The following is a 20,384-nucleotide window of genomic DNA, read 5'->3' on the forward strand; positions in this document are numbered from 1 at the left end:
TGATTAAAGTATTATTAAAATAAACATGATTAAAGTATAAAATTGTAAATGTAGAATATAAAAATGAAAAATCAAAAATGATTGGACTGATAGGATGATCCCATGAGGTGCAATTCATGATCATGGTTTTACAATTACATACCAATATAAAAATTACATAAATGAAGAATAGATGCAATATTAGAATACTCATGATTAATATATAACTATGATTGTAGAATAGATAAAAATATGTTAAAAGAGAAATCATGCCTTATATAATATTCATAAATAAATTGTCTTAAATAGCTGAATCATAGTGAAAGGAGTAAGTTTTCAGAGATCATAAATTAGGGATGTAATTCATATAGATCCTCTATCTTTCTACATTTGAAAGGTTTAAATAAATAACTGATTATGTAGTCCAATTCCTCTATCGCTATATGCACATTATCTTGAAAAAGACTAAGTGTAGAGACATGCGCAGAAGAGAGATGTAGTGAAAAATCACTAAGACTAAAGACATGCGCAGAAGAGAGATGTAGTGGCAAAAATCACTAAGACCAAGGACATGCGCTGTGGGCACAGAAGGTTTTGAGCCTCTAAGACTATGTTCCACACGCAAGCACTGGGTAAGCTATTTGATAGGCTATGGACTTAAACGTCAGATACTAAAAACTGTAGCCATAGGTGGTGAGAAATTTTCTCCCCCCCCCCCCCCCATGAGGTGTACTGCATTGGTCATTTAAACACTAGAAGCGCGCAGAATGGATAAGAAGGGAGGGGGAGAGTTCTCCTTCTCGATAAATAGATACAGGAATAAACGCTCGCGTAAGTTGCTCCAAACCCCTAAAGATGCCACAGAAGTGGCGAAACATGTCGGGGGAGCACTAGTTAGTTGTTTTTAGGCAAGAGCATTAGTAGAAGATCTGGGGAGGCATACTGCAGACATCCTCCCTAGGTTGCATTTGAAAGAGATACAAAAGATAGAAAATAGGGATCTGTGATATAGCGCATGTTGAACCGCTGGTAACACGGGATAGTCTATGTAGCGACTTTAATTGTGCAATACAAAGACCTCTTGCCCAAGAACTTAAGGGCTCCGTGCCCGTGCTGCGTACAGCATATGGTGGTTCCGCAATACACGGGTCACCAGCCGTGTGCATTCCGCATTTACTTGAATCGGTCTGCAAATCCAGAGATGCGGAATCACGGAACAGAACCCCACGGAAGCACTACGGAGTGCTCCTGTGCTGTTCCGTTCCATGCTTCTGTTTCGCAAAAAGATAGAACTTGTTCAATCTTTTTGCAGAACAGAGGGATCGCGGACCCCATTCAAGTAAATGGGTCTGTGACCCACATGCGGCTTCCCCAAGGTCGGTGCCCATGCATTGCGGATCACAATTTGCAGTCCACAGCATGGGCACGGAGCCCTCACATTCGTGGGCAAGAGGCCAAAAGAGGTTACAGTCTTTTGTCCTACGGAGGTTACCATACTCGTACCAGGTTTCCCGGGAAACACACCAAGCTCCCTCGCGCCGCGCGTGCTTCCGGCCGGGGCCGCGCTGCTGCTGGCAGGTGAGCTAGAAGAGCAAGAAGAACGCCGCGATCAGAAAGGACATCAATACCTTCACAAAAAGAACCCAGAAGAAACCAGCATAGTGGAACATCGACAGAAGGAATACTTTGGTGAAAAGAACAAACAAGGTACCGAGGGTGGTGGTTACATTAACATTAACCACTCCCCTATTACCCTATTCCTAGTGCCAACATTCATATACCTAACCATGTACTCTTCCCCAATAACCCATTATATGGTCTGATTCAGATACTTATTTGCATCCTGATACTATTTCCCGATGCCAATATCTGTACATATTTAACCATGTGTCTTTCCTTGACAACTGATTACATGGTCTGATTCCGATACTAACTTGCATTCCGATACCATTTATTTTGGCAGCACATTACCTGGTCATCCAGACTAGCTACAGGTAGAGTGCAAAACTTAAGGACTAGCCGATTGACTAGCCGATTGTTACTGTGTACCAGCGCTTGTGTCTCCTATCACCTGCGGGTGATATATTTACTCTCTGTACATTCATCAAGGAGAACAATAGCTCCTTTTTCAGACACTTAGCAGCAGGATCTCCCCATACAGGCAGAACCACACGTACCAATACAATAGGAGCGCCGGGGGGTCCCTTTTTCTACCAAGAGGCCAAACTCTGTTTACTTTAAGTAACATTCTAAAACTTATACAGTTGTTACAAATAAGCGAAATTCAGGTCAATACGTCCTCCCTGAAACCAGGTAGTAAGAAGCAGAGTATAAAGCAAGAAAAGGATAAATGATAAAGAGCAAGGATAGTGTGAAAAATAACACATCCTATTGCTCTTATAGAGAATTAGGTTCAAACCCCGCTATATATGACAAATATAAAAAAGCAAAAAAAAAGATAAAAACAATATATATAAAAAAAACTAAAGAGACAATACTAATGCTTTTTGATGGCTTTTAATATCACATAAGGCTTCTGGGTAATTTAATTAGATTAAAATAAAGGTTATTTAAAAAAAGAAAGAACAAACAGGCCAAAATCAGAACTTTATAGCTTAGGATCATTATTTAGAAATATTTTTACAGTTAAATCACAGCCCTAAAATAATCATGCGACTGCAATTTGCTGACAACTTGCACAAACCTTTGTAGTTGACTCTTCTGAGACTTCTAGTTATGTGAAATGCCTTTGTGTAGCCTTAGCTTTATACTCGTATTGAGAATAAAAATTCTAATGTTCCTAGCTTTAAAAATGGCACAACTCTGTAAAAAAAATGGTGCACACCGCCTGACACTGTTTTTATGACTAGTAGTACTAATGCGCAAGGTTATATTATGGCTCTGCTTTGTACAGAGCCTCAATAGGACTAATATAGGGGTACATGAGCCTTTTACTTCAAATTCATGATAAAATCATGGCATGCTTCATCAGACTTTGTAAGTGCTCTAATATCTTAGAATTACTGTGGGGATCATAAGAAGGTGCTTGATGATTGTATTACTTCGTACTAAAAGAGCCTAAATGGCTCCATGCACTTTTGTATAGGCTCCATACACAGGTTACAGTTTTACCTTTATTTACCCATTTCCAATTAGTATAAAATTGAAGTACTGATCACTAGCAGAAATAATTATTAAGCTGTTCATATACATTCAGGTTTTGTTCAAGTTTTGAAGCTAAAACCAGAAGTGGATCCAAAAGAGAGATGTATAATGTGCCCTGTTTACTTATATACAAACAGAACATATATATATATATACACTGCTCAAAAAAATAAAGGGAACACAAAAATAACACATCCTAGATCTGAGTTAATTAAATATTCTTCTGAAATACTTTGTTCTTTACATAGTTGAATGTGCTGACAACAAAATCACACAAAAATAAAAAAATCGAAATCAAATTTTTCAACCAGTGGAGGTCTGGATTTGGAGTCACACTCAAAATTAAAGTGGAAAAACACACTACAGGCTGATCCAACTTTGATGTAATGTCCTTAAAACAAGTCAAAATGAGGCTCAGTAGTGTGTGTGGCCTCCACGTGCCTGTATGACCTCCCTACAATGCCTGTGTATGCTCCTGATGAGGTGGCGGACGGTCTCCTGAGGGATCTCCTCCCAGACCTGAACTAAAGCATATGCCAACTCCTGGACAGTCTGTGGTGCAACGTGATGTTGGAGGATAGAGCGAGACATGATGTCCCAGATGTGCTCAATTGGATTCAGGTCTGGGGAACGGGCGGGCCAGTCCATAGCATCAATGCCTTCGTCTTGCAGGAACTGCTGACACACTCCAGCCACATGAGGTCTAGCATTACCTTGCATTAGGAGGAACCCAGGGCCAACCGCACCAGCATATGGTCTCACAAGGGGTCTAAGGATCTCATCTCGGTACCTAATGGCAGTCAGGCTACCTCTGGCGAGCACATGGAGGGCTGTGCGACCCTCCAAAGAAATGCCACCCCACACCATTACTGACCCAATGCCAAACCGGTCATGCTGGAGGATGTTGCAGGCAGCAGAACGTTCTCCACGGCGTCTCCAGACTCTGTCACGTCTGTCACATGTGCTCAGTGTGAACCTGCTTTCATCTGTGAAGAGCACAGGGCGCCAGTGGCGAATTTGCCAATCTTGGTGTTCTCTGGCAAATGCCAAACGTCCTGCACGGTGTTGGGCTGTAAGCACAACCCCCACCTGTGGACGTCGGGCCCTCATATCTCCCTCATGGAGTCTGTTTCTGACCGTTTGAGCAGACACATGCACATTTGTGGCCTGCTTGAGGTCATTTTGCAGGGCTCTGGCAGTGCTCCTCCTGTTCCTCCTTGCACAAAGGTGGAGGTAGCGGTCCTGCTGCTGGGTTGTTGCCCTCCTACGGCCTCCTCCACGTCTCCTAATGTACTGGCCTGTCTCCTGGTAGCGCCTCCATGCTCTGGACACTACGCTGACAGACACAGCAAACCTTCTTGCCACAGCTCGCATTGATGTGCCATCCTGGATAAGCTGCACTACCTGAGCCACTTGTGTGGGTTGTAGACTCCGTCTCATGCTACCACTAGAGTGAAAGCACCGCCAGCATTCAAAAGTGACCAAAACATCAGCCGGGAAGCATAGGAACTGAGAAGTGGTCTGTGGTTACCACCTGCAGAACGACTCCTTTATTGGGGGTGTCTTGCTAATTGCCTATAATTTCCACCTGTTGTCTATCCCATTTTCACAACAGCATGTGAAATTGACTGTCACTCAGTGTTGCTTCCTAAGTGGACAGTTTGATTTCACAGAAGTGTGATTGACTTGGAGTTACATTGTGTTGTTTAAGTGTTCCCTTTATTTTTTTGAGCAGTGTATATATATATATATATATATATATATATATATATATGTACTGTATATATATATATATATATACAGTACAGACCAAAAGTTTGGACACACCTTCTCATACAAAGAGTTTTCTTTATTTTCAGGACTATGAAGGCATCAAAACTATGAATTAACACATGTGGAATTATATACATAACAAACAAGTGTGAAACAACTGAAAATATGTCATATTCTAGGTTCTTCAAAGTAGCCACCTTTTGCTTTGATTACTGCTTTGCACACTCTTGGCATTCTCTTGATGAGCTTCAAGAGGTAGTCCCCTGAAATGGTCTTCCAACAGTCTTGAAGGAGTTCCCAGAGATGCTTAGCACTTGTTGGCCCTTTTGCCTTCACTCTGCAGTCCAGCTGTCACGGAACCATGAACCAGACGTACAACAAGGGATAAGTGAAAATAAGAAGGCTTTATTGAAAATAAAGCTGTAAAGCAAAAGTCCAAACAGATGGCGAAACCGAAGCAGAGTCTTTGCGAAGCTAGAGGTCAGGAACCAGAAGGGTAGTCAGACGAAGCCAGGATCAGGAACCAGCAGGGTAGTCAGACGAAGCCAGGATCAGGAACCAGCAGGGTAGTCGGACGAAACCAGGATCAGGAACCAGCAGGGTAGTCGGACGAAACCAGGATCAGGAACCAGAAGCAGCAGCAGTCTAGAAGCATGTGAACACAGGAGGACCAAGCAAGGAACTGAAGCCACAGACCTCCTATATATATGAGCTGGGCATCCAGCTCCTCCCAGTGGGAAGGAGGAGCCGCAGGGTGGGAGGCTACAAGAAACCCAGAAACCAAGATGGCCGCCAGCACATGTCAAACGAAGGAGAACAGCAAGAAGGTAAGACCATGACAGTACCTCCCCCTCAAGGGCCCCTCCTAGTAAAGAACGGTTTCTGAGGGAAGCGTGCGTGGAAGGCTCGGAGCAAGGCAGGAGCATGGACATCTGCGGAGGGAACCCAGGAACGCTCCTCTGGACCATAACCACGCCAATGGACCAAAAACTGCACCCGACCGCGGACCAGGCGTGAGTCCAGGATATTGCTCACCTCATACTCCTCACGATTACCCACTTGGACCGGACGAGGCTGAGGAACCGAGGAAGTGAAACGATTACACACCAGTGGCTTCAACAGGGAGACATGAAACACGTTGGAGATCCGCATGCCAGGAGGAAGCGCAAGGGCATAGGCTACCGGGTTTACCCTGCGAAGCACTCGGAAGGGACCAACAAAGCGAGGCGCCAGCTTGGGAGTGGGCACTCGAAGGTTGAGGTTGCGGGTGGACAACCATACACGGTCTCCGACCTGGTAGGAAGGAGCAGGCGCTCGTCTGCGATCAGCCTGGAGTCTCTGGCGCTGCGCAGAGACCTCAAGGGGCTTCTGGATCAGTACCCAAGAAGCACGTAGGACGGAAAGGTGATCCTCCACAGCCGGAATATCCTGGGGAGAGAATACCTCCGGTAACACGGCAGGTTGGAACCCATAATTGGCCATGAAGGGAGATGTCCCAGAGGAAGAGTTCACCGCCGTGTTCCTGGCAAACTCAGCCCAAGGCAGGAGGTCAACCCAATTGTCTTGGTGATCGGAGACATAGCAACGAAGGAATTGCTCCAAGGCCTGATTGGATCGTTCTGCGGCCCCATTGGACTGAGGGTGGTAGGCCGAGGAGAAGGAGAGATGAATCCCCAACTGGGAGCAAAAGGCGCGCCAGAACCTGGACACAAACTGACTACCCCGATCCGACACAATCTCCTTGGGCAAACCGTGCAACCGGAAGACCTCCCTGGCAAAAATCGTGGCCAACTCTTGTGCAGAGGGTAACTTCTTGAGAGGAACACAGTGGCACATTTTGGAAAACCGATCCACAATCATGAGAATGACCGTATGGCCTCGGGATGCAGGGAGGTCCACAATGAAATCCATCCCCAGGTGTGACCATGGGCGCTCCCCGGTGGCTATGGGTTGCAGAAGGCCCAACGGAAGGTGCCGAGGGGACTTACTCTGGGCACAAACGGAGCATGCCGCTACATATGCGGCGATGTCGGAACGTAGGGAAGGCCACCAGAACAGACGTGAAACAGCCCAGGACAGCTGATTCTTTCCAGGATGCCCCGCGGTCTTGGAGTTATGGTAGGTTCGCAACAACCGAGTGCGCAACTCCTCAGGCACAAAACATCTGCCGTTGGGTCTCCCAGAGGGAGCACCAGATTGAGCCGCCAAAATCTGCTCACCCAGGGGAGAGGTCAGGCTGGTGCGAATGGCGGCCAAGATCTGATTCGGAGGTATGACCGAAGTCGGAATCGACTCCTCCCTGGACAGCTCGGAGTACTGCCGTGATAAGGCATCCGCCCTGATGTTCTTGGAACCGGGTAGGTAGGAGACCACGTAATTAAAACGTGACAAGAACAGAGCCCATCTGGCCTGACGTGGTGTCAATCTCTTGGCCTCAGAAAGGTAGGTCAGATTCTTGTGGTCCGTCAGGATGAGGACCGGAACCACCGAACCCTCGAGCAAGTGCCTCCATTCTTTAAGGGCCTGCACGATGGCCAATAACTCCCTGTCACCAATCTGATAGTTGCACTCCGCGGAAGACAGTTTCCGGGAGTAAAACCCACAAGGAAGCAGAGGACCCTCTGGTGTTCTACGCTGAGACAGAAGGGCGCCTACTCCCGTCTCAGACGCGTCCACCTCGAGGACAAAGGGCAACCCAGGGTTGGGATGCGACAGAATCGGAGCCGACACAAAGGCGGACTTTAGAGCCTCAAAAGCTCGGATGGCCTCGAGCGGCCAGACCTGGGAATTACTGCCCTTCCTGGTCAGATCCGTGAGAGGCTTGGCTAGCATGGAAAAGTCCCTGATGAACTTCCGATAATAATTGGCGAAGCCCAAAAAGCGCTGCAGGGAACGAAGACCACTGGGCTGGGGCCACTGTAAGACAGCCGAAACCTTCTCAGGATCCATGGAGAACCCCTCAGCGGAAATGATGTAACCTAAGAAGGTTACCTGGGATCGGTGAAATTCGCATTTCTCAAGCTTACCGAACAGCTTGTTCTCTCGTAACCGTTGCAACACTCGTCTGACATCCAGAATGTGGGCCTCCATGGATTCAGAATATACCAAGATGTCATCCAAATAGACCACCACACACTGCTGCAACAGGTCACGGAAAACATCGTTGATGAATTCCTGAAAGACTGCGGGCGCATTGCACAACCCAAAGGGCATAACCAAGGATTCATAATGACCGGTCCTGGTGTTAAACGCGGTCTTCCACTCATCGCCCGCCTTGATCCTTACCAGGTTATATGCCGCCCTCAGGTCGAGTTTGGTAAAGACCGTGGCCCCTTTAAGGCGATCGAACAGCTCGGAAATCAAGGGTATCGGGTAAGCGTTCTTAATCGTGATGCGATTGAGACCCCTGTAATCGATGCAAGGCCTCAACTCACCGCCCTTCTTTTTCACAAAGAAAAATCCAGCCCCTGCCGGGGACGAGGATTTGCGAATGTGTCCGCGTGAAAGCGCCTCCCTCACGTACTCCTCCATGGCCTCATTCTCCGCTACCGACAGTGGATAGACTTTGCCACGAGGAGGAACGGCACCAGATTGTAACTCTATGGCACAATCGTATGGGCGGTGCGGAGGTAGGGCAACCGCGCGCACCTTATCGAATACATCCCGGTACTCCTCGTATTCAGGAGGCAACAGAGAGTCCGAGGAAGTACACAGCAACTTGACAGACCCATGGATGCAACTAGCCCCACACTGCGGTGACCACGAGAGGATCTCGGCCGATCTCCAATCGAAAGTCGGATTATGCTTCCGGAGCCAGGGGTACCCCAAGACCACCGAGTAGTGTGGAGACAAAATAACCTGGAGGCAGACCGACTCTCTGTGAACGGCACCAATAGCTATCCCCACTGGAAGGGTCTCATGAGTCAGGTGTGGCGGCAGAAGGGGTCTGCCGTCTATCGCCTCAAGAGCCAGTGGGGAACCTCGAGCCTGCAGAGTAATGGAATTGGCGGCAGCGAACACATTATCAATGAACAAACCACCAGCACCAGAGTCCACCAACGCCTGGGTCGTCACCGAGCCCCCGACCCAGGAGAGGACAACAGTGATCAGTGGTTTGTCAACACGGGAAACCGGGGACGAGGAGACTCCACCCAAGATCTGCCCCCGACAGGATCTCAGGTGCGAGCGTTTCCCGGACGGTTCGGACATGCCAACCGAAAATGCCCACCGAGACCACAGTACATGCATCGGCCCTCGCGTCTCCGGAGTACCCTCTCCCCCTCGGACAGGCGAGCAAACCCCAGCTGCATGGGTTCACCCCCAGACAAGTCATCCCCAGGAGGCGTGGGAGGAGAGGGAGGCACGGGTGGGACAGCAAACGTAGGCGCCAATCTGTTAGAAAACCTCCGCAGGCTCTCCTTAAAGGAAGGTCTCTCCCTGAGTCTGGTGTCAATCAAAATCAGGAAAGAAATAAGAGACTCGAGCTCCACTGGTAGGTCCTTAGCTGCAACCTCATCCTTCAAGGCATCCGAGAGACCATGAGAGAAAGCAGCGACCAGAGCCTCATTATTCCAGCCCACCTCTGCTGCCAGGGTACGAAACTCAATGGCGTATTCAGCTACGGATCGTGAACCCTGTCTGATGGACATAAGGAGCTTCGCAGCAGAGGCAGCACGAGCCGGCACATCGAATACCTTCCGAAGAGAAGCAACAAAACCGGAAAACTCGGCAACCACCGGATTGTTGTTCTCCCATAAAGGGCTGGCCCAGGCCAAGGCCTTGTCCGAGAGCAGCGAGATCAAGAAGCCCACCTTTGATCTCTCAGTGGGAAAGGCATGTGGCAGCAACTCGAAATAAATGCCCACCTGGTTAAGGAAACCTCGGCACTGAGTTGGCTCTCCCCCAAAGCGCTGTGGAAGAGGGGCAGAACCGGTCATACCCCGAAACACCGCAGGTGCAACAACAGGTGTCGGGGTAGACTCTGGCGCAACAACCGGAGCGGCAGTAGGAGCGACAACCGACCCATCGGCAACGGGAGCGAAATGAGCCGTGCGTTCAAGCAGGGTTTGCAACGCCACAGCGAACCGACCCAACAGGTGATCCTGCTGATCAAGTCTGGCAACCAGCGTGGGTAGCGAGGATGGCCCTGTACCGTCAGAATTCATGGCTTGGTCCTAATATCACGGAACCATGAACCAGACGTACAACAAGGGATAAGTGAAAATAAGAAGGCTTTATTGAAAATAAAGCTGTAAAGCAAAAGTCCAAACAGATGGCGAAACCGAAGCAGAGTCTTTGCGAAGCCAGAGGTCAGGAACCAGAAGGGTAGTCAGACGAAGCCAGGATCAGGAACCAGCAGGGTAGTCAGACGAAGCCAGGATCAGGAACCAGCAGGGTAGTCGGACGAAACCAGGATCAGGAACCAGCAGGGTAGTCGGACGAAACCAGGATCAGGAACCAGAAGCAGCAGCAGTCTAGAAGCATGTGAACACAGGAGGACCAAGCAAGGAACTGAAGCCACAGACCTCCTATATATATGAGCTGGGCATCCAGCTCCTCCCAGTGGGAAGGAGGAGCCGCAGGTTGGGAGGCTACAAGAAACCCAGAAACCAAGATGGCCGCCAGCACATGTCAAACGAAGGAGAACAGCAAGAAGGTAAGACCATGACACCAGCTCACCCCAAACCATCTTGATTGTGTTAAGGTCCGGTGACTGTGGAGGCCAGGTCATCTGGCGCAGCACCCCATCACTCTCCTTCATGGTCAAATAGCCCTTACTTTCAAAGTTTTCCCAATTTTTCGGCTGACTGACCTTCATTTCTTAAAGTAATGATGGCCACTCGTTTTTCTTTACTTAGCTGCTTTTTTCTTGCCATAATACAAATTCTAACAGTCTATTCAGTAGGACTATCAGCTGTGTATCCACCTGACTTCTCCTCAACGCCACTGATGGTCCCGACCCCATTTATAAGGCAAGAAATCTCACTTATTAAACCTGACAGGGCACACGTGTGAAGTGAAAACCATTTCAGGGGACTACCTCTTGAAGCTCATCAAGAGAATGCCAAGAGTGTGCAAAGCAGTAATCAAAGCAAAAGGTGGCTACTTTGAAGAACCTATAATATGACATATTTTCAGTTGTTTCACACTTGTTTGTTATGTATATTATTCCACATGTGTCAATTTATAGTTTTGATGCCTTCAGTGTGAATCTACAATTTTCATAGTCATGAAAATAAAGAAAACTCTTCGAATGAGAAGGTGTGTCCAAACTTTTGGTCTGTACTGTATATATATATATATATTTTTTTATATGTATTTTTATTTTCTTATATTTTTATTCCTTTAAGATACACATCTGGTTTGGGCTTAACCACTGCATCATAAGCCCTGAACAGCACCTGTTGAAGCTATCTAACTATTATTATCTATCTTCAGGTATTTACTAGTTTTGATCTAGCACCAAAGTGCTTGGGTGCTCTGGCCGAACACATCGGGATGCTCGGGTGCTCTACCGAGCACTAGAGTATAATGGAAGTCAATGGGAGAACCCGAGCATTAAACCAGGCACGCCCTGCTCTGAAGAGGGGAGACTGCCTGATTCATAGGAAAAGGTCAGAAATTGATGGAAACACCACCAAAAAGGTTCGGAAACAGCATGGGGAGGATGTCTGGATGCATCTTGGACTCCCAGGTTGCTAGTGGGAACGATGTTGTGTGAGTAGTACGCCACTTTTACAGACTGACAATAATGCGCACAAAACCGAAGAAAAAAATCGATTTTAGAAGAAAAATTGTTAGGAAACATTCTTTCCTGTATATTTACTTGTATATAAAGTGCAAGTGCTGCCAAAAATTACAAGGAAGAGGCACTCTAATACAACCTGTATATCACATAAAGGAGGGCCTCATTTACACTGTGGTACAATTGTTCATGTAGTGGGACTCCTACACTCATAAAGCCTATGCACTAAGTGAAAGGGTTGCCAAAAATTACAAGGAACCGGAACTGTAATACACCCTTTGTTACACATAAAGGAGGGCATCATACACAGCCTTGGAAAATTATGATTGATGGCCTGCTAGTGACCCTCAAAAACATTTAGAGTAAAGGCCTACTAATCTGACCATCTAAAATATTATGAGAGAGGGCCTGCTGCCGCTTTGGTGACTCTAGATAACCTGGGGCCGATCGCACGTCCCCGTGACAACGACGATCCATTCGGATGTCTGGCCTATCAACTTTCGATGTTATTGTCAGCGCAAACCATGGTGACTACAGGTAACGGGGAATCAGGTTTCGATTCCGGAGAGGAGGACTGAGAAATGGCTATGGCTACCACATCCAAGCAAGGCATCATGTGCGCAAATTACCTATTAGGTATAATAAGGTGAGGGCCTGCAGGTGAGCTGACCCTCTAAAAAATTATATGCAAGGGCCTGCTGGTGAACTGACCCTGTAAAACATTGTAGGTGTGGGCCTGCTGGAGAGCTGACCCTGTAAAACATTATATGCAAAGGCCTGCTGTGAGCTGACCCTCTAAAAAATTATATGCGAGGGCCTGCTGGTGAGCTGACTCTGTTAAGCATTGTAGTTGAGGGCCTGCTGGTGAGCTGACCCTCTAAAAAATTATATACAAGGGCCTGCTGCTGAGCTGACTCTGTAAAGCATTATATGCGAAGGACATATATGCGAGGGCATTATATGCGACGAACAGGCATGTTGATATGATGGAAGAGGAGAAGGAGGATGAAAAAAGGAAGATTCAACTATATACCCTTGTTTGTAGTGGAAGGGGTGCATGGGAATACAGTGTATTCAGTACATTATAAACAACACATTTAAAGTGCCTTTATGTTCATCAGATTTCCTCTGGTGGAGTCAAGAAGTCATGGTCAATCCAGGCCTTGTTTATTTTTATACAAAGAAACAAAAAATAACCCAAAATGTCCCAAAGGAAGGGGCGGGGGGTGATATCCACCCTTTTACTGGAATAGTAAACCCCAGGGGAGGGACACATAGAGATAAGACTCGGTAAGAAGCTCCTGAGTAAACTGGCAGAAAAAAAGGAAAAGGAGCTCATGTTACCAAAAAATATATTGTTTATTAAGGCATGATTAAAAATGACATAAGTAAAGGCAATAAATAAATGGTGCCATGGACATGATGAAAAGTCGGAGCGGAGGACAGAAAAAGAAACGCCACCCCGGAAGAACAAGCACACGGATCAACAAAGCATGGTACCATGCTTTGTTGATCCGTGTGCTTGTTCTTCCGGGGTGGCGTTTCTTTTTCTGTCCTCCGCTCCGACTTTTCATCATGTCCATGGCACCATTTATTTATTGCCTTTACTTATGTCATTTTTAATCATGCCTTAATAAACAATATATTTTTTGGTAACATGAGCTACTTTTCCTTTTTTTCTGCTTGTTTATTTTTATAAGAGTCAACCTGTCAGCATTTTCAGTTGACAGGCGGATACGCTTATCTGTTATAATGCCACCAGCAGCACTAAATACCCGCTCAGACAAAACGCTGGCGGCAGGGCAGGCCAGAATCTCCAAGGCGTAGAGCACCAGTTTGTGCCACATGTTCAGCTTGGACACCCAGTAGTTGTGAGGCACTAAGCGACCAAAGAGGACGCTGACATGGTCTGCTATCTTCCAAATTTTTTCCCTCCTTGTGACACTAGGCTGCGCATCAGGGTGAGGTTGCTGTCGGGGTGTCATGAAACTGTCCCAGGCTTTGGAGAGTGTTGCCTTGCCTCTGTTGGAACTGGTGAGTGTTCCCCTTGTCTCCCCTCCTCGGTTGCCCAAGGAACTACGGACTCTGTTGCCATCGTTGTCAGATGGAAATATTTGGAGCAATTTTTCAACAAGGATCTTCTGGTATTGCACCGTTTTGCTCGTCCTCTCCACCAGAGGAATGAGAGATGAGAAGTTCTCTTTGTAGTGGGGGTTGAGAAGAGTGAACAACCAGTAATTCGTGTTGTCTAAAATGCGTATAACATGCATGTCGGGGAAAAGGCAGCCTAACATGAAGTCAGCCATGTGTGCCAGAGTGCCAACAGGCAAGACTTCGCTATCGTCATCAGGAGGATCACTCTTAATCTCCTCATCCTCTTCCTCCTCTTCTGCCCACCCACGCTGAACAGATGGAATTAAACTCCCATGGGTACTACCCTCTGTAGCGGAGGCAACCGTCTCCTGCTCCTCCTCTTCATGGTTTAATTTGCGCTGAGATGACGAACTGAGGGTTGTCTGGCTACCACCCCATGTAATGTCTTTCCCCATTTCCACCTCTTCCACATGCAAAGCGTCATCCTTAATTGTGAGCAGCAAGCGTTTGAGTAGACACAGAAGTGGGATGGTTATGCTGATAACAGCATTATCGCCGCTCACCATCTGTGTTGATTCCTCAAAGTTTCTTTAAACCTCACAGAGGTCAGACATCCATGCCCACTCCTCGCTTGTGAATAGCGGAATCTGACTGGAAAGGCGACGCACATGTTGCAGCTGGTATTCCACAACTGCCCTCTGATGCTCACATAGTCTGGCCAACATGTGGAACGTCGAGTTCCAGCGCGTGCTCACGTCACAACACAGCCGGTGAGCTGGCAAGTTAAAGCGCTGCTGCAGCGGTGACAGACCTGCTGAAGCTGTCGATAACTTGCGGAAATGTGCACACGGCGCATCTTCACCAGTAGCTCATGCAAATTGGGGTAGGTTTTGAGAAACCGCTGAACCACTAAGTTTAAGACGTGGGCTAGGCATGGGATGTGTCTGAGCTTGCCGAGCTCCAAAGTCGCCACCAAGTTACGGCCATTATCAGACACAACCATGCCTGGTTCTAGGTTGAGTGGCGAGAGCCACAGCTCAGTCTGGTCTCTTATCACCTGCCACAGCTCTGCGGCGGTGTGCTGCTTGTCCCCTAAGCATATCAGCTTCAGCACGGCCTGTTGCCGCTTTTCCACTGCAGTGCTACACTGCTTCCAGCTACCGACTGATGACTGACTGGTTCTGCACGCAGATAATTCAGAGGTGGAAGTGGAGAATGAGGCGGGGGAGGAGAAGTAGGGGTTAGAGCCACTAACGTAGATGCTGGCAGAAACCCTGATTGACGTAGAGCCCGCAATCCTTGGCGTCGGTAGCACCTGTGCCATCCCAGAGTAAGACTCGCTCCCGGCCTCCACAACATTCACCCAGTGTGCCGTCAAGGAAATGTAGCATCCCTGGCCGAATGCACTTGTCCATGTGTCCGTGGCAAAGTGGACCTTCCCAGTAACTGCGTTGATCAGGGCACGTGTGATGTTATGGGACACATGCTGGTGTAAGGCGGGCACAGCACATCTTGAAAAATAGTGGCGGCTGGGGACTGCGTAACGCGGGACGGCCGCCGACATCAGGCTGTGGAAGGCCTCAGTGTCTACAAGCCTAAATGGCAACATTTCCAGGGCTAGTAATTTGGAAAGCTGCGCATTTAGTACTATGGCCTGTGGGTGGGTGGCTGGGTATTTGCGCTTGCGTTCAAATGCCTGGGGTAAGGACATTTGGACGCTGCGCTGGGACATGGAAGTGGATGTGGTCGCTGATGGTGCTTGCGAAGGTCCAGGTGCAGGGCAGGAGGCATCCGGGCCTGCGTCTTGGACAGGGGATTGGCCAGCAAGTAACACAGGGGAAGAGGATGCAGTGGTGTGACCCGCAGACACAGATTTTGGACCCAGGCGTTCGGCCCACCTATTACGGTGTTTTGATGACATGTGGCGGATCATGCTGATCATGCTCATTTTTGTATGGCACAGGTTGCAAATTACAATTCTTTTGTCGTCCGCACTCTCCTCAAAAAAGCGCCAGACTGAGGAACACCTACCCCTTGGCAAGGGAGATTTCCGCAAGGGTGTGCTCCGGGGAACAGTTGCGGGCCTGTTTGGTGTGGCCCGCCTTCTCCCTTTTGCCACCCCACTGCCTCTTCCAGCCTGTTGCGGTGCAGCAGATCACTCCCTCTTCGTACTGCTGTCCTCGCTCGGCTTTCCACCTTCCCAAGTTGGGTCAGTGACTTCATCATCCACCACCTCCTATTCCACTTCCTCACTCTGCTCATCCTCCTGACTTGTTGACCTAACCACTACCTCAGTGATTGACAGCTGTGTCTCATCCTATTCATCAACCTCATGAGACTGTCATTGCCGTTGAGTTATTGGCAACAGTTTCTCATCATCATCCACCTCAAACAGCAATCCCCACCGTCATCTTCTTGTGATTGTGGATGCTCAAGAGTTTGGGAATCAGGGCACAAGATCTGTCCTTCTTAAAGCGTGCTTGGCTAGTGAGCCAAATCAAGGAATGGCGATGAAAAGAGCTCCTCGAAATATCCGAGTGTGGGATCACTTGTTTACCCAGATTCTCCATGGTGGGATGAAAGAGGATCAAGGTAAGGATTTGGTTGAGCAGACTCTTGGCTACTGAGACTGGACTTGGTGGAAGACAGGTTGGTGCTTAAGAGACTAGAAGCATTATCTGCTGCAATCCAACTTACCACCTGGTCGCAGTGGTCTGACTTCAAAAGTGGTGTCCTGCACCGCCCTGCAAACTGGGACATGAAGCTAGGTATCGTGGATGATTGTTTTTCTTGTGCTTTGGCAGCAGGCACAGTTTCACCGCGCCCAGGGCCACGGTCTGTGCGTGCACCATCAGCATCACTGCCACTGCCCCATCCCTTACTGCTCGCCTTATTCATATTAAATGTTATATATGATTGAAAGTCTGTCACACGTACAGTAGCGTAGGATTTGGAAGTGTATGCGCAAACAAATTTAAAAAGGTATTTGGGATGTGGAAACGTCACACAGGAGATATCACGCAGATAATGTCAATGCTGTCACCAGCGGCTAATGAAAAATTACAGGGAATGTCACAGGTATTTTGGATGAGGAAACATTATACAGAAGAGGTACCACCAGTAATGTCACTGTACACAGCGTCTACGCAAAAAAGTACACTGTATGTCACAGATAAATTTTTGAAGCGCACACGTTACACTAGATGTGGCCCTGGTAATGTCACTGTCAGAAGCGGACACCGTCTATTGACAAAGTACACTGTGTGTCACAGATATTTTTTTTAACCACACACGTTACACTGGAGATGTGCCCCTGGTAATGTCACTGTCAGAAGCGGACACCGTCTATTGAAAAAGTACAATGTATGTCACAGATATTTTTTGGATGCGCACACTATACACAGGAGATGTGGCGCAGCTAATGTCACTGTCCACAGCGGACACCATCTACGGAAAAAGTACACTGTATGTCACAGATAAATTTTAGAAGCACACACGTTACACTGCAGACGTAGCGCTGGTAATGTCACTGTCCGCATCAGACACCGTCTACGGAAAAAGTACACTGTATGTCACAGATACATTTTTGAAGCGCACACATTACACTGCAGATGTGGTGCTGGTAATGTCACTATCCGCAGCAGACACCGTCTACGGAAAAAGTACACTGTATGTCACAGATACATTTTTCAAGCGCACACTTTACACTGCAGATGTGGCACAGCTAATGTCATTGTCCGCAGCGGACACCGTCTATTGAAAAAGTACACTGTATGTCACAGATATTTTTTGGGTGTGCACACTTTACACAGGAGATGTGGCACGGATGCGCTACAAATATATATTGCTGCTGTCACACACAATAGTCCTTACAAGGACTTTCGGGTCTCTGAAACGTTTTTGTACAAAAAAAATATTCAATTACACTCCCTACACTCTCTGTCCCGTCCTATGCTCAGCTCTCCCTTACTACGAATGAGCCGAACATGCGTTATGGGGTCCTACGATATATAGCACCCAATGACGCGTTCCGGCTAGCCAATCACTGTAATGCCAGCAGCCAACATGGCTACTGTCATTACAGTGAGGGCAGTACTTACCTGCATGTTTATTGGCTGCGTAGCAGCCCAGAGACGTGCGGGGAGGAGACTCGAGCATGGCGCTCGAGCACATGCGGTACTCGGCTGAGTACCGCCATGTGCCGAACATCGAAATACTCAAGCTGAACAGGTGTTTGGCCAAACATACTCGATCACCACTAGTATTTACAAATCACAATCTTCTTTCATATTTTCAGATTTGCTAAAGTAGCATCACCTAAAACAGGCATCTCCAAACTGCGGCCCTCCAGCTGTTGCAAAACTACAACTCCCAGCATGCCCGAACAGCCTACAGGTATCAGCCTACAGCAGGGCTTTGTGGGAGTTGTAGTTTTACAACAGCTGTAAAGCCTCAGTTTGAGGATGCCTGACCTAAAACAAAGATTAGAAGAAGCAAGTAAAGTAGATAAATCACATTGAGTCGTAGCAAATGCCTTCAAGGATTCTCAAGTTATAAAAAAGTTTTTAAATCATTCGCACATAAGGCAATTGTTATAAAAAGTGTGACCATTCACCCCACCCTTGAATTTAAGTGACACAAATTCAATTCTTGTGAAATCCAGAAAGCTCACAAAGCAACAACTCTTTTTCCAGGTTCATAATGTGAAAGACTATGGTGTGATTTATTTCTCCAGACAAGCAATCCCTCTTTACTTAGGACTTAGAATTTCATCAGCATGATTTTGGAGAATTGCCATAATCACAATAAAATAAAATAAAATAAAATATACTAGTCTTTAGTTCAGTAATGTGGTATTCACAGAAAGAATAAATAAATGTAAAGTGAGAATCCAAAGAAAAATACCATAGACGCACATTTAGTGGCATTGTGTATTTCTTCTGAAGTATTTTCTTTTTGGTGGCTTCAAGGATATAAAACGTGTGAATAAGCCACTTTATTATTAGATGTGGAACACCAGGTAATTACAGACTGACTTATTTCACATATTACAAACTTCATATAAAGCCAGAGTACATACACTATAGTAATGATATAGCAGCATTTCACATGGACATTTTGTGGGCAATGGTTTGCTATCAGCACACATCTGGAGCACCCTAGATATTTTTTATGGTGTCTCGGTTGTATGTTTTAGCACCACAATCAACTGCCACTACAGTTGAATACTATCAATTAACCCCAAAAAAGAACAGAACAGAGAAGCAGATATATATAGTACAACAGATAAGAAATTTTATTAGACTAGTAATTTAAAAGATAAAATTACATACATTAATATTAGCAGCATTACATTCACAGGAAAAATGCCCACAGGACCACTAATCATAATACATCAGGGTAAAATACTCATGCAAATATAGAGGGATGAAATAAATCCCAAAGACACATAAATAAAGTGCAAAGTGCCACAGTACCTATAAATACATGCAGGAGACAGTTGTATACAGTATAAAGACCAATGTAGTCCTAGTCCCGACACGTGTTTCGCGGTCGCTTTCTCAAGGGATATGTGTGATGTGTGCTCACTACCTATATATACCTTCTTCATTAGGTTGGTTAGATACACATGGGGAAAAAGAACAACTAATACAATCAAAATAGGAGAGGAGGAAGAGGAAGTTGCATGCGTTCCAGACTGGAACGCACTATATCACTTCCGGTTCCTCAAGTGTCCGGACACATGTTTTGGAGATCCGTCATCTACATCTACAAGGAGGTGAAGATAGAAACATAATTCACATGTGGGAAAGAGATACATATAGACTGGGCCAAGCAGAAAATATGATAAACAGGAGGACGGATCTGAGGTATTCCACGGAGGATCGCAGAACCCCAACAGGAAGTCCGGTCTGCGGTCCACTGTAGAGCGAAAGTCACGGTCCGTCCATCCTAGTGCACAGAATGAGCGCAAAATTAGAATGTATATAATAAAATTATTAAAAAATATAATGTGAAACAAGTGAAAAAAACTGTGTAATATAATCAAACAAAAGTGACATACTAAGGGTACTTTCACACTAGCGTTTTTGTTTTCCGATAATGCGTTCCGTCACAGGGGCTCAATACCAGAAACAAACTGATCAGTTTTATCCTAATGCATTCTGAATGGAAAGTATTCTGTGCAGTATGCATCAGGATGCATCAGTTCTGTCCCTCTTACATTTTTTGGCCAGAGAAAATACTGCAGCATGCTGCAGTTTTCTCTCCGGCCGAAAATCCTGAACACTTGTCAGAATGCTGGATCCGGCATTAATTTCCATTTAAATGCATTAATGCCGGGTCCGTCCCCAAGTGTTTCAGCAAAACGGATCCGGTCTTGCGGTCTGCGCATGCGCAGACCTTTAAAAATGAGAAAAAAATAAATACCGGATCCCTTTTTCCGGTTGACAACCGGAAAGTCGAATCCGGTATCGCAATGCATTTGTGAGACGGATCCGCATTCGGATCTGTCTCACAAATGCATCCGTTTGCGTCCGGATTGCCGGGCAATCCTTCACAATACTTTCCATGATCTTATACCGGACAATCCTACATGATCGCTATTTTATTAGTCCACATAACATAT

Source organism: Bufo bufo, chromosome 4, assembly GCF_905171765.1.
Source record: "Bufo bufo chromosome 4, aBufBuf1.1, whole genome shotgun sequence".
NCBI classification, from domain to species: Eukaryota; Metazoa; Chordata; class Amphibia; order Anura; family Bufonidae; genus Bufo; species Bufo bufo.